The 14,853-nt window shown below is 35.2% G+C and overlaps 1 pseudogene; it reads right to left on the bottom strand.

Moving 5' to 3' along the window:
* Window positions 1–6,465: 6,465 nt before the first annotated feature.
* LOC122229249 lies at window positions 6,466–7,233 on the bottom strand (annotated as a pseudogene).
* Between the last annotated feature and the right edge of the window lie 7,620 nt (window positions 7,234–14,853).

The raw sequence follows: 14,853 nt of genomic DNA, 5'->3' as shown, positions 1-14,853 counted from the left end.
CTCATGCCAACAAGTGACCTCCTTAATGCCCATCACCCATTTAGCCCATTCCCCCCACCTCCCCTCCAGCAACCCTCAGTTTGTTCTCTGTAGTTAAGAGTTTTTCATGGTTTGCCTCCCTCTCTGTTTTTATCTTATTTTTCCTCCCTTTCCCTATATTCATCTGGTTTGTTTCTTAAATTCCACAGAGGAATGAAATCATACATTTGTCTTTCCCTGACTGAATTATTTCAGTTAGCACAATACATTCAGTTCCATTCACATTGCCACTTTTCATAAGATTTTGACAGTTTATTACAAAGCTAAACATAGTCTTGCCATACAATCCCCTCAAGTACTTGTTCAACTAATCTGAACATGTCCACACAAAAACTTGTGCACAAATGTTTATAATATCCTTATTTTTAATCATCATAAACTGCAAGCAACTAAGATGTCCTTCAATAGGTGACTGAGGTATGTCTCAATAAAAATATTATCTCATGAAAATAAAAATGAAGTATCAAGTCATGAAAATACATGAATGATTCTTTGATGGCTATTACTATGTGAAAGAAGCCAATCTGAAAAAGTTACACATAAATAATCCCAATTATACTATATTCTGGAAAGGGCAAATTTATAGAGACAGCAAAAAAATAATAATAATAATCAGTGGAACCCAGAGTTTAGGCATAGGGAAGTGATAGTTTTATAGGTGAAACACAGGAAAACTTTTAGGGCACTAAAATTATCTTCTATGACACTAATGGTGAATACATGACACCATGTGTTTATCAAAACCCATTAACATTATAGCACAAAAAGTAGACTTTATTGTGTAAGACTTTCTAAATTCTTTTTTAATGTTCATTTATCTCTGAGACAGAGAGAGACAGAGCACAAACGGGAGGGGGCAGAGAGAAAGGGAGACGCAGAATCCCAAGCAGGCTCCAGGCTCCGAGCTCCGAGCTGTCAGCACAGAGCCGGACTCAATGCTCGCGGGGCTGGAACTCACGGATTGTGAGATCATGACCTAAGCCTAAGTCAGATGCTTAACCGACTGAGCCACCCAGGTGCCCCATGTAAGATTTTCAATAGAAATAATTTAAAAGTTAGGGAAATCCCCAGATGGAATGCAGAACATGATGATAAATTTTAACTGTATTCCCAACGTATGAAACTACCTCACTAAAGGTGGTGGGTGGAGAGAGAGGTGCTGACTTAAGTAACTCTGGAAATGAAGAGAGTCTGTAAAAGTAAAAGAAGCAATACATAAGCACCATGGCCTAGACGTTGAAGTGATTTCCCTTGTGAGTACAAGTTAATATTTCTGATATTACTGTACATGAATATTAGAATTGGATAATTAAGTAAATGCATGACAGATTCTTACTGTTGGACTGGAAGTTTACAGATAAGCAATAATGAACAGTGTGGTAATGGATTATAGTTGGAGACATCAGTATGAACTCTTATTTAGCTTAATATAGAAACAGTTACATAGAGAAATATTTGCATATGTATAAACAGTTATATAGAGAAATATTTATATAGGTATATATATATATAAAGTTTAGTATTTCTTAATTATGTCATTTTTCTGAGAGGGACTAGAAACAATTACATCCATTACAATGTACATGCCTAGTACACAAAACTTAATTTCTATTATCATTCTTTGACAAAAGGAACCTAGGATCCTTGAAGAAATGATTGATTTTAGAACTGGGACAGGAAAAATATAATATGAACCTGAACATCTTGTAATGCCAGAAAGAACAGAAGTGAAAACACTTCCCTCCACACACACACTGATGGAGCTACATCAAAGGGACACAGAAATCAAATGAAAAAGCCCTCAGAGATCGAAGGTGAAATAATTTGAATACATAAAGAAGTACTGAGTTATAATCCAAATAATAAAAATATCCACAGGTTCATACTATTTTAAATAAATGATTGAATAAATAATGTGGGGCAAAAGACAAATCACCCTTGCAGAATGTAGCTCTGCACTCCTTAACCATGAGCTGCTGAGAGTGATTTCCTTCTCAGAGTACTGGAAAGGGGAAGATATCAAAAGATATCAAAAGATATCTTTACAGTAGAGAGACCTAACAGCTGCTACTATAGCATTACAATCAATGTCAACATCAACAATGATAGGTCATGTTGAAAGTATAGGCCACTGATATGATGTGATAAAAAGGTACTTTATCTCTGTGGTCTACCCTTCAAAAACCCACAACCTCAATCTAATCATAACAGGCATTTTATAAAATACCTGATCAGTACTCCTCAAAACTGTCAGGGTCATTAATAACATAAGCATATTCTGAGAAATTGTCAGAACCAAGTTAAACCTAAGAGACAGGGTGACTAAATATGATGTGGTATCCTGAAACAGAAAAAGATTATTGAGTAAAAACTAAGGAAATTTGAATAAAGCATACAATTTAGCTAATAATAATAATTTATCACTATTAGTTCATTAATTGTAACTAATATACTGTATTAATGTTAGATGTTAAGAAAAAGGAAAACTGAGTTTTGGTTTAATGGAAGGTCTCTACTTTTCTGCAATTTTTCTGTAATTCTGAAAGTATTTAAAAAATAAAATTTATTTTCAAAATCTAAATATATTGGAAAAATCCAGTAGTTACCCTGATCCCTCATTACCTGTACTTTAGAGTAACAAATTGTTGATAAAGATATTTTCCCCATTTTGACTTTTTTTTCTTAATTGAGGTAAAATTAGGATATAACGTTATATGTTTCAGGTGTACAACATTATAATTTAACATCTGTAAACAACACAAAGTGATCATGACCAAAAGTCTAATAATCATTCATCACCATGCAATCGACCACATTGAGCCATTTCATCACTCCCCTCTTCACCTCTGGTAACCATCAATTATGTTTGGTTTTTATGATTTTGTTTTTGTGTTTTTTGTTTGTTCATTTGTTTTGTAGTTTAGATTCTACATGAGTAAAATAAGACAGTATTTGACTTATTTCACTTAGCTTAATACCATCAAGGTCTATTCATGTTGTCACAAATGGCAAGATTTATTCTTCTTTGTAGCTTAGTAGTATTCTTGTGTGTGTGTGTGTGTGTGTGTGTGTGTGTGCATTGTGTGTATGTGTGTGTGTCTATAAAACCCTTCTCTATCCATTCATCCACTGATGGACACTTAGGTTGTTTCCATTTCTTGTCTATTGTGAATAGTCTGCAATGAACATAGGGGTGCATATAACTTTGAATTAGTGTTTTCATATCCTTTGGATAAATATCCAGAATAGTAGAACAGATGGAAATATGCTAGATCTGTTCTTTATTTTTTGAGGAATCTCCTACCGTTTTTTACAGTGGCCACATCAATTTGCATTTACACCAACAGTGCATGAGAGTTCACTTTTCTCCATTTCCTCTCCAACACTTATTTCTTGTCTTTTTGATAATTGTCATCCTAACAGATATGAGATGATATCTCATTGTGATTATGATTTGCATTACCCTAATAATTAGTGATCATAATCATAATAATAATCATCTTTTCATGTTCTTGTTGGATATCTGTATGTCTTCTTTGGGAAAAAAATGTCTATTGAGATCTTCTGTCTGTTTTTTAATAGAGTTGTTGTTGCTTTGTTTTGTTTTGCTTTATTTTTATTTGTATGAGTTCTTTATATATTTTAGATATTAACCCTTTATCAGATATATAATTTGCAAATATCTTTTCCCAGTCAGTAGGTTGCCTTTCATTTTGACAAAGGCTTCCTTTGCCACACAGAAGTTTTTCAGTTTGATGTAGCCCCACTTGTTTATTTTTGCTTTTATTACATTTACCTTTGCAGTCAGAGCCACAAACACATCACAAAAACTGATGTCAAAGGAGTTACTGCCTATGTTTTCTTCCGAAAATTTTATGGTTTTGAGTCTCACGGTCAACTCTTTAATCCATTTTGAGTTAATTTTTATATACAGTAAAAACTGTGATCTAGTTTCATTCTTTTGCATGTGTCTGCCCAGTTTTCCCAGCACCCATTATTGAACAGACTGTCCTTTCTCCATTGTATGTTCTTGACTCCTTTGTTATATATTAATTGTCCATATTATATGTGGATTTATTTATAGTATCTCAAATTCTGTTCCATTAATCTGTATGTGTGTTTATGCCAATACCATACATGATGATTGCTATAGCTTTGTAATATAGTTTGAAATCAGGGAATGTCATAATTACAGATTTGTTTTTCTTTCTCAACATTCCTTTGGTTTTCCAGATCATTTGTGGTTTCATACAAATTTTAGAATGATTTATTCTAGTTCTGTCAGAAATGCCATTGGGGTTTTGATAAGGATGGCATTGAATTTGTACATCGTTTTAGGTATTATAAACATGTTAACAATATTAATTCTTCTAATCCATAATCACAGAATATCTTTATCAGTGTCTTGCAATTTTCAGTGCACAGATGTTTCTTTTTATAGAATTATTCCAGTTTTTCAATTAAGTGGGAGATACAAAATTAGAAGGTCCCCATTTTGTAACACTTAATTAAAATAATAGGTTAATGATAATCAGTATCTGTTAACATCTCAAAGAGAGACCAAGCCAATTACTATGTTCCTGATGAAATTACCACAATCAAGAGCTATTCTTGACCAAAAATTGAAAAATAGTCCAATATCTAAGTAGTAATACATAGGCAATATAGTAGATCTAAGTACCAATTTATACAGGAAAGGTATGAAATGCGTACTTATAGGAAATATTTATGAAAATGTATAAAAGATATATCAAATACAGAGATACAAAAATGAGTTCAAGTATAGCATGAGGATGCAATAAAAAAATTCAGATTGTGAAAACTCTATGGAAAATATTACTCAACTTCTTCAAAAAAATGTTCAAAGAGAACAAATGTTATCAAGGAGGAATCTGTAGAATATATGTGTGTGTGTGTGTATATATATATATATATATATATATATATATATATATATACACATACATACATACATATATATACACACACACATATATATATGTATATATATATATATGTATTTCATAGATATAATAGCCAATTGCCATGTTTAAAACGTATGAGATCCTGGTTCAAACAAACAATTCTTAACCATAAATAAATAAGTAAATAAACATACATAGCAAATAAGAAGTACATATGTACATGTTTATGAAACAATTGAGTAAATTTGAGCACTGACTAGACATTTGATGATATTAAGCTAAACTATTGGTGAGAAATGTTGGAATATTTGAGATTTTATGTCAAATATTCAATTTGTGTTGCACTGCTTTAAAAATCTCAGCTTTTTAACAGCAATAATGGTATGGCAGCTCATTTTTTTAAATAGCGTCTTTATATGTTAAATCTATGTTCTAAAATATTGCTGATAAAATGAGATGACTTAATAATTGTTGAAATTGTATGATGCCCTCATGTAGATTCAAATTATTCTCTGTATTTTACAAACATATAAACTTTCTCAAAATTGTAAGTTTAAAAAATTAATGAATAAAGTGTAAGTCCCTGGGAGCCCTTTTAATATTTTATAAACACATTCTTTGCTACAGCTAACTACCACAGCATAATAATTGATTCTGATTATAATAGAATCTGACTTCTGTATGAATTGATTGGTAAAAATAATTCAATGCATTCACAGGATACTTTATATAGTCAGACACACGCATATACACAAACGTGGTGTAGAGAAAACATATGCTATGTAACTTCAATTTTAGCTTATAAATTAATAAAGGTTTTAGAAAAATTATAAATGTAAGTGTGCAACAATCTTATAATACACAGACTTCCCTGTGTCAATATATATCAAGCTATTACTAGAATACAGTATTATTATTTATTATTAGAAATTATCTTTTCCTAATATTTATTCTTTTCCTCTACCAGTCTGACTCATGCCTTTTCATTACCCTTTTGCATCTCTTTTCACATGGTTCTTAAACATTGATGTTCTCCAGCATTGTAGACTCAGGTCTTTCTTCTTTTTTTATAGTTTTGTTCCCCACATCCAATATCTCCTGATTTTCCATATATTTAACAATTACCAATAAACTGATGAATCCCAAATTCATAAAACAGTACAAATGCTGTTCTTTATTTTTAAACTCCACTAAACAGCATTTCTCCTTAAGATCCTTGGAAACTACTAACCTTTTTGAAATATCTTGTCACCTTACTCATGGAGAAATCCAGGATAAATAAGTTCCAAAAAAAAATAGTATCTCTACTAGTCCTGAAATAAATTACCTAAAACAATCATTTAGTTAAAGTGCTGGGAGCAGGGAGAGACTAATTAGCAATATTCATTAAAAATCATACTGTGTTCAACTTATTTTAGTAGGCATTACATGATAAACTATCTTTTTGCTATTCACTCATTCATTCATTCATTCATTCTTTCATTCTGATATCTGATCTTATTCATTTGTTCCTCGTATAACACTCTCTTCTCTGACTGGACTCAGACTTTGCAGTAGAAGCTCTCGGCGAAGACAGCCTCTGTCTGTTGGCAATCTGTTCCTGGTGTTTTTCTTTGGCCTCCTTCATTCTCCTGGCCAAAAGCTTAGCATATTCTGAGCCTCTTCCTTGTTTTTCTTCTGGCGCTGCTTCTTCAAAGCAATGTGCCAACGTTTGTGTTGGACGACACATGGAGTAACAAGATGCTGAATCTTGGATGCTTTGGGTCGAGGTTTCTTACCTTCTTGGTTTAGGGGCTTTCTCACACACAATGATGGACGTTATCTTCCTTCAAGAGATTGAAAACGCAGATTCTGCTAGCTCTTTTGGGCCCCGGACGACAAGGCACAGTAGTATCAGTGAGTCCAGGAATATCCTTCTCCCCTTTATTCACAATGACCTAGTTGACAACACTGAGATTGGCATACACAATGCAACCCCGAATGGATTTGTGATTTCTTTCTCCAGTCCTCATTGGTCGGTAGCAGGAATGCCCCTTACTCAGCAGTAGGCGGACACGGCCAGTGTCAAGACCCCCTGCTTCATGGGGGAGCCTCGTTTGTTATTGCCACCAGTGATTCGGACCATGTAACCCTTCCATTCTTCCCCTAAAGCGTCAGCAGCAACTTCTGTGGCCATTTGCTTCTCATGAAACATACGAAGGTTGTGTTCATCGTCTACTTCAATGAGTTTCTGACAGCCAGGAGCTGCGAAAGAGATGTTCAGCTTCATCCTGAAGCAGCCCACTACCTCTGAGGTGCCGAGAAAAAGAGTTCTCTTTGCTCTTTATAATGGCATCAAAATGGCAGTCTCAGAAAAATCTTGCAGTAAAGAGAATAGGTTAGTATTACTTACCTCAGTGCTTTCCAGTTTGAACCTCGTAATATTTTCCAATAATGCAACACATTTTAAAGTCTAAAAAATTAGGATTTTGTGTTATACACTCTAGGAAACCTTTGTGGGGACTTAAACCCTCCTTTGGAAATACCTCCACAAAGTGATAAGTCTGTGCCGTGTGTGATACTTCAATTGGTGGTGGCAGACACAGGTAACCTCTCCTTTGATACTTCAACTGGAAAATGTCTGGGGCTGAACTGGAAAGCAATTCAGTTCTGCCTTTTAACTGAAGATTCAAATGAACTCTGCTTTGGCCAATTCTTATGAGGCACATGCTTGTTTTATGAAACAAAAAAAAAGAAACAACAAATATTTCAGTGTATTCTCAATTGTCAAAAAATGAAGTAGAAACTACATACAAGTAAAACTGTGGAAAAATAGATGGTCTGCCTTAATTATGTCCAATAAATATTTTAAAATTTCTCTGAGGTATTTAATTAAATGATTTTTTTTATATCTGCCTTTGTCTTACTGCTTTATTTACTTATTTATTTATTTATTGTTTTTTTTTATGGGAGCTGAGACTTATGGAACATGATTTTACATGCTTTTCATCTTAATGATAATAGCCAGTTTTTCCTCTTGTAAAGTATGTAGAAAGGAAATAAATGGAATCAATATTTTTTTAAAAGGAACTATCAAATCATGCACTCAGTGCAATCTTATTTTTGTTCTGATTTCTAAAGTAGTTTCACTTTGTAGATATGAATACTCACATATTAGAAGTGTAAGAAGAGACTATGTTTTTTTCTAAAACTAGTTGTTTTTGCCTGTTACTACCAACTACTACTACTTTGTCACAAGAAAAACAATTCCCAAGATGTTCCTCAATTGTTTTCTTTGCACTTAATCAAAATTTTACACATTTCTAATATTAGAGGAATAAATGGAAACAAACCATCAAAATTACTGAGCTCAATAATGATATACATCACACTTCAAAAAAGTACAAATGAATTCAAGACAGAACCCTTTTAAATAGATGCCTCAGGAATCAAAATCTTAATGTCAGACACTTATATTACAATTAAAAAATGCCAATTGTCAGGTACTTAGACCATAGAAGACTCCTTTCATCCCATGAACACAACTAGATAACTATCAAATCATCTTACATGCCCCAGAAAGTGACCCGAAGACTGACAGAACAAGCTCCAGAACTAAAGGGAGAGAAAAGGCCACAATGAAGAAGGTAGTAAGTACAGAGATGGGGTTTTGGGGGAGAAACAAAGTGCTGTGGAGAGGAGGGAGCTGTGGTCACAGGAAAGGGTGAGAGAGAGGGGCACACAGGGGAGCACACAGGAGAATGCTTCCTCAAAGCCACTGGCTTGGTAAACAAAAGGGGTGGAATTTCATGAGTTCTTGCAATCAGTGGAGCTTAAAGCCTGGAGTTTTAAAGGCCCATGAGCTTGGCTGAGAGGACACTGTGCTGCCCCGGAGAAAAGACAGGTAAACAACCCAGGGGCAGACAGCATAGAAACAGCAGTCTGAAAAATGCCTGGGGCTCCCTGGGTCTTCTCAGAGTGTATCCATCCCTAAGAGGCAGCATTCACAGAGATGCCTCTCTGGGAACAAAGGAGCTGACCAGTACTATTTCCCTCACAAGTTCCTCAACACGTAAACACAGCGCCACCTGTGGGAAGCAACACAGCGCTGCCATAGGCTGCCTAACTTACATCAACCCCACTCCCTTAGCTCCCATGGATCTGCCATAATCAATCAAGCTTGCCCCAGTCCCTCCCCAAGAAGACCAACACAAACCCTGCTCACACCACATCTCTGACCAAAGAGTTCTGCAGGGCTTCAGTTCTGGTGGAGTTGGTGTCAGGTCTCATTTAACAAGCAGAGCAGAGCATACCTAATTAAAACTCAACCATATTCAGAGCAGGGACCAAATACTGCCCACTACAGGCAAGGGTAGCCCTTGCAGATGACTGGCCTGAAGGATAGAGCAGTGAAAACACAACATAGAACACATGCACCACACACCAGATACACTCCCTGCTATGCCAGGTCCTGGGCAATACAGGAACTCTTCTTCATAAGGCCATTACGTTGAGAAACAGTATAACTAGATTTTGTAACACGGGGGGTGGGGGGGAGGTAGAGACTTGCACAAAATGCCAAGACACAAAAATTTATTCCGAGTGAAAGAACAAGTTAAGTCCACAGCCAGAGATCTAAGTGAAACAGATACAAGTAACATGCCTGATGGAGAATTGAAAGCAATAATCATAAGGATTCTCACTGGGCTGGAGAACAGAATAGAAGACATCAGGGAGACCCTTATCACAGAGATAACAGTTGAAAAAGAATCAATCAGAAATGAAGAAAACAATAACTGAGATTGTAAGCAGGATTGATGGAATGAACAACAGACTTGAAGAAGCAGAGAAATAAATTAGTGACATAGAAAACAAAATAATGGAAAATAATGAAGCTGAACAAAAGAAAGAATTATGAAAGATGAGAATAGACTTGGGGAACTCAGTGACCCCATCAAACATGATAAAATTTATACTATAGGAGTCTCAGAAGAAGAAGAAGAAGAGAGACAAGGGGCAGACATTTTATCCCAAGTAATAATAGCAGAAAACTTCCCTAACCTGGGGAAGGAAAAGGAGGCACAAAGAACTCCCATCAAAATTGAAACAACAGGCCAACAAGACATATTGTAATTAAATTTGTAAAATATAGTGATAAAGAAAAAATCTTAAAAGCAGCAAGACAAAAGAAGCCCCTGACTTACAAGGGAAGACCCATAACGCAAGCTGAAGATCTTTCAACAGAAACTTGGCAAGTCAGAAGGGAGTAGAATGGTATATTCAATGTGCTGAATGGAAAAAATCTGCAGCCAAGAAAACTATACAGCAAGGCTATCATTCAGAATAGAAGGAGAGATAGTTTCCCAGACAAACAAAAACTAAAGGAGTTTGTGACCACTAAACCAGTCCTGCAAGAAATATTAAAGGAAGTGGAAAGACAAAAATGACAAAGACTAGAAAAGAACAGAGAAAATCTCCAGAAACAATGGCAAAACTAGTAATGAAATAGTTATTAATACATATCTATCAATAATTAATCTAGGGGTTCCTGGGTGGCTCAGTTGGTTAGGTGTCTGATTTTGGCTCAGGTCATGATCTCATGGTCCATGGGTTCGAGCCCCTCATCAGGCTTTGTGCTGACAGCTCAGAGCCTGAAGCGTGCTTCAGATTCTGTGACTCCATCTCTCTTTATCTTCCCCTCTCCCACTTGTACTCTGTCTCTCTCTTTCTCTCTCAAAAATAAATAAACATTAAAAAATTTTATATAAAAAATAATTACTCTGAATGTAAGTGGACTAAATGCTCCAATAAAAAAACCCCATAGGATATATGGATAAATAAACAAGACTGATTTGTATGCTGCCTACAAAAGACTCATTTTAGATGTAAAGTCACCTGCAGATTGAAAGTGAGAAAATGCCAAACATTTATCATGCAAATGGTTGTCAAAAGAAAGCTGGAGTAGCAATACTTACATCAAACGAACTAGACTTAAAAACACAGACTGTAAAAAGAGATGAAGAAGGGCATTATATAATCATAAAGGGACAATCAGACAAGAAGATGTAACAATTATAAACATTTATGCTTCCAAAATGAGGCACCCAAATATATAAAACAATTAATGACAAACCTAAAGTAACTCATTGGAAACAATACAATAGTAAGGGACTTTAACACCCCACTTACATCAGTGGACAGATCATCCTAACAGAAAATAAACAGGGAAACAATGGCTTTGAATGACACACTAGATCAGAGGGACTTAACAGATATATTTAGAACGTTCCATCCTAAAATAGCAGAATGCACACTCTTTTCAAGTACACATGGAACACTCTAGAATATATAATACATGCTAGGTGTCAAAACAGGCCTCAAAAAATTAAAAAAAAAAGATTGAAATCATACTATGCACCCTTTCTGACTACAACACTATGAAACTTGAAGTCAACAACAAGAAAAAATTTGGAAAGACCACAAATATATGAAGGTTAAACAACATGGTACTAAACAATGAATTGGTCAACCAGGAAATAAAAGAAGAAATTAAAAAATACATGGGAACAAATGAAAATGAAAACAACAACAGTCCAAGATGTTTGGGATGCAGCAAAAGCAGCCTTAAGAGGGAAATGTATAGCAATACAGGTCGACCTCAAGAACCAAGAAAAATCTCAACTACACAACCTAATCTTACACCTAAAGGAACTAGAAAAAAGGTAATAAATGAAGCCTAAAGCTAGCAGAAGGAAATATTCATACACATTAGAGCAGAATTAAATAATATAGAAGTAAACAAAAAACCCAGAACAGATCAATGAGACCAAGAGACCAAGAACTGGTTCTTTGAAAAAATTAGTAGAATTGATAAAATTCTAGCCAGATTTATCAAAAAGAAAAGAGAAAGGACCAAAATAAATAAAATCACAAGTGAGAAGGCAGAAATAGTAACCAAAATCATAGAAATACAACCAATTATATGAAAATATTATAAAAAACTATATGCCAACAAATAGGAAAATATGGAAGATATGGATAAATTCCATATGGTATTTAGAAATGGTAGAAACTACCAAAACTAAAACAGGGAGAACAGGCAGATAACCAGCAAAGAAATTAAATCAGTATTCAAAACACTCCTAACAGGGGCACCTGGGTGGCTTAGTCAGTTAAGTGTCTGACTTCAGCTCAAGTCATGATCTTGGAGTTTGTGAATTTGAGCCCCATATCGGGCTCTCTGTGTCAGTGCAGAGCCTGCTTTGGATCCTTCCCCCTCTCTCTCGGCTCTATGCCCCTCCCCTGCTTGGGCTCTCTCTCTCTCTCTCTCTCTCACCAACGGGTTAACAAAGCTTAGGGGGGAAAACTGCCACAGGGCAATAGCGCTCAGTGTTAAAGCATAGAGCAGAAAGACACTTCAAAAGGACGAAAGCTTGGGAGAACAAGCAGAGGTGGAAAGGTGCCACAGCAGGGTGAAAACACCCAGAATTCATCATTAAGTAAAACAAAGCAGAAAGCAGAAAGCCACTACAGGGCAAAAATGCCCAGAGCTAATTAGCAAGAAAAATGCCTTGTTAACCCTGAGGTAACATTCTCTATCTGCCTTAGCCCCTAGAAAAGCTAAGGTAAACAGACACAGTGCCTGGTACCTGAAGTAAATGGCTGTCTGCTTGGCACCAGGACTTTGATTTGTATTGACCCTAACCCCTACCAAAGGATACCTTTGAAGCCCCCTTTCTCTCACACGCATGAGTTAACGATCATTGTTTTATTGTCTCTTTCTGCATGTCCATGATGTATGAAAGCCTTCAGATCCTAATAAATACTGAGCAAAGACCCTTACTCAGGGCTCTTGTCTCCTCCTGGACATTTGCCTCTCTCATATTCAATTCTGTGCCTGCTCTCTTGCTGGACAAGAGAGAACTCCAGACTCAAAGTCTGTGAACAGAAAAACAAAGCTGGAAGCATCACAATTACAGACTTCAAGTTGTATTACATAACTGTACTGATAAAAAAACAGTAGGGCACTGTCACAAAAATAGAGACATAGATCAGAATAGATAGAGCAGAGAAGAAAACCCAGAAATGAACCCACAGTTACATGGTCAACTAATCTTTGACAAAGCAGAAAAGAATATCCAATGGGAAAAATACAGTATCTTCAACAAAAGGTGTTGGGAAAGCTGGACAGCAACATGCAGAAGAATGAAACCAGGCCACTTTTTTACTCCATACACAAAAATAAGTTCAAAATAGATTAAAGACCTAAATGTGAGACTCGAGTCAATAAAAGTCTTAGAGGAGAACACAGGCAGTAACCTCTTTGACATCAGCCATAGCAACTTCTTTCTAGATATATCTCCTGAGGTAAGGGAAACAAAATAAAAAACTAACTATTGGGACTTCATCAAAATTAAAAGCTTCTGCACAGTAAAGGAAACGATCAACAAAACTAAAAGGCAACCTACAGAATGGGAGAAGACATTTGCAAATGTTTCCTTTGCTGTGCAACAATGGAATATTACTCAGCCATAAAAAAGAATGAAATCTTGCCATTTTCAACGACATAGATGGAGCTAGAAAGTATTATGCAAAATGAAATAAGTCAGTCAGAAAAAGACACATGCCGTATGATTTCACTTATGTGTGGGATTTAAGAAACAAAATAAATGAGCAAGAGGGGAAAAAAGAGAAAGGAAGGCAAACCAAGAAATTGATTCTTAACTATAGAGAACAAACTGATCGTTACCAGAAGGGAGGTTCATAGGGGAATGGGTAAAATAGGTGATGGGGATTAAGGTGTATACTTGCTGTGATGACCACAGGGTATTGTATGGAAGAAGCTAATATGGAATTTAAGTAAAAACTTTATATATATACACACACACACACACACACACACACACACACATATATATATATATATACATGTTCACGTTCAAATAGTTTCACATAGGAGCCAGATCACATAATTCTGTTGCATTAAAAAGGAAAAACTAATTTGAAAATCTAATTTGAAAAATGTTATCACATTCCTATTAAAGGCGATATATTCATGTCTGTGATGAGATAAAAATTTCCCACCATTAAAACCCAAGGTAAAAATATTGTCTAAACTGGTATATCTAGGATACTTAACATTATTTTTTTTCCTTCCAGGTTCCCATGGAAACTTAAAGGGAAAGTGATAAAAAGGAACAAGATAAGAGTAAAAATAGAAAATAAACTTTTATATTATATGGTATATGCTTTAGGCAAATGTGGCTGCAGTATTTAAATATGCTATGATGACGCCATTTTAAGTGACACCTTAAAACTGAGGAAAATCAGAACCACCAGGTGGATGTTATTTAACAAGTAACACTTTATGTTTTCTAGTCTAAATAATTTTAATAATGTGAAGGTAGGTGGTTAAATAAAAATGGAGCAATGGAATTGAGTTTCCTGTCACTGAAAAAGGCATTTTTTTGAGTAACAATATTTACTTAAATGTAGTGAAATAATTTCAACTTGTTAATAACAAAGAACTGTTTATATGCATCTCTAAGATTTGGATTACACTATATTATACATAATTAGAAAACAAGTAAATTAGTATCAAACAAATGGGTTTTGAAATTTTTCAAAGTTCCTTTATTCTTACTAGACTTTCATTATCTAACACCTAAATCTTTTTTTTTTTTTTCAGGTTTATTTATTTTAAGAGAGAAACAGAGACAGAGACAGAGAAAGTGATCAGGAGGGGGCAGAGAGAAGAAAAGAGAGAATCCCAAGCACAGAGCCTGACATGGGGCTCGATCCCACAGACCATGAGATCATGACCTGAGCCAAAATCAAGAGCTGGATGCTTAACCAACAGAGCCACCCAGGTGCCCCTAAAAGTTAAATCTTAGCACATATTACCTTCTAG

Source organism: Panthera leo, chromosome C2 (genome assembly GCF_018350215.1).
Source record: "Panthera leo isolate Ple1 chromosome C2, P.leo_Ple1_pat1.1, whole genome shotgun sequence".
Lineage (NCBI taxonomy): Eukaryota > Metazoa > Chordata > Mammalia > Carnivora > Felidae > Panthera > Panthera leo.
Note: the sequence above shows the minus strand (reverse complement) of the source record. Positions and strands in the feature narration are given on the sequence as shown.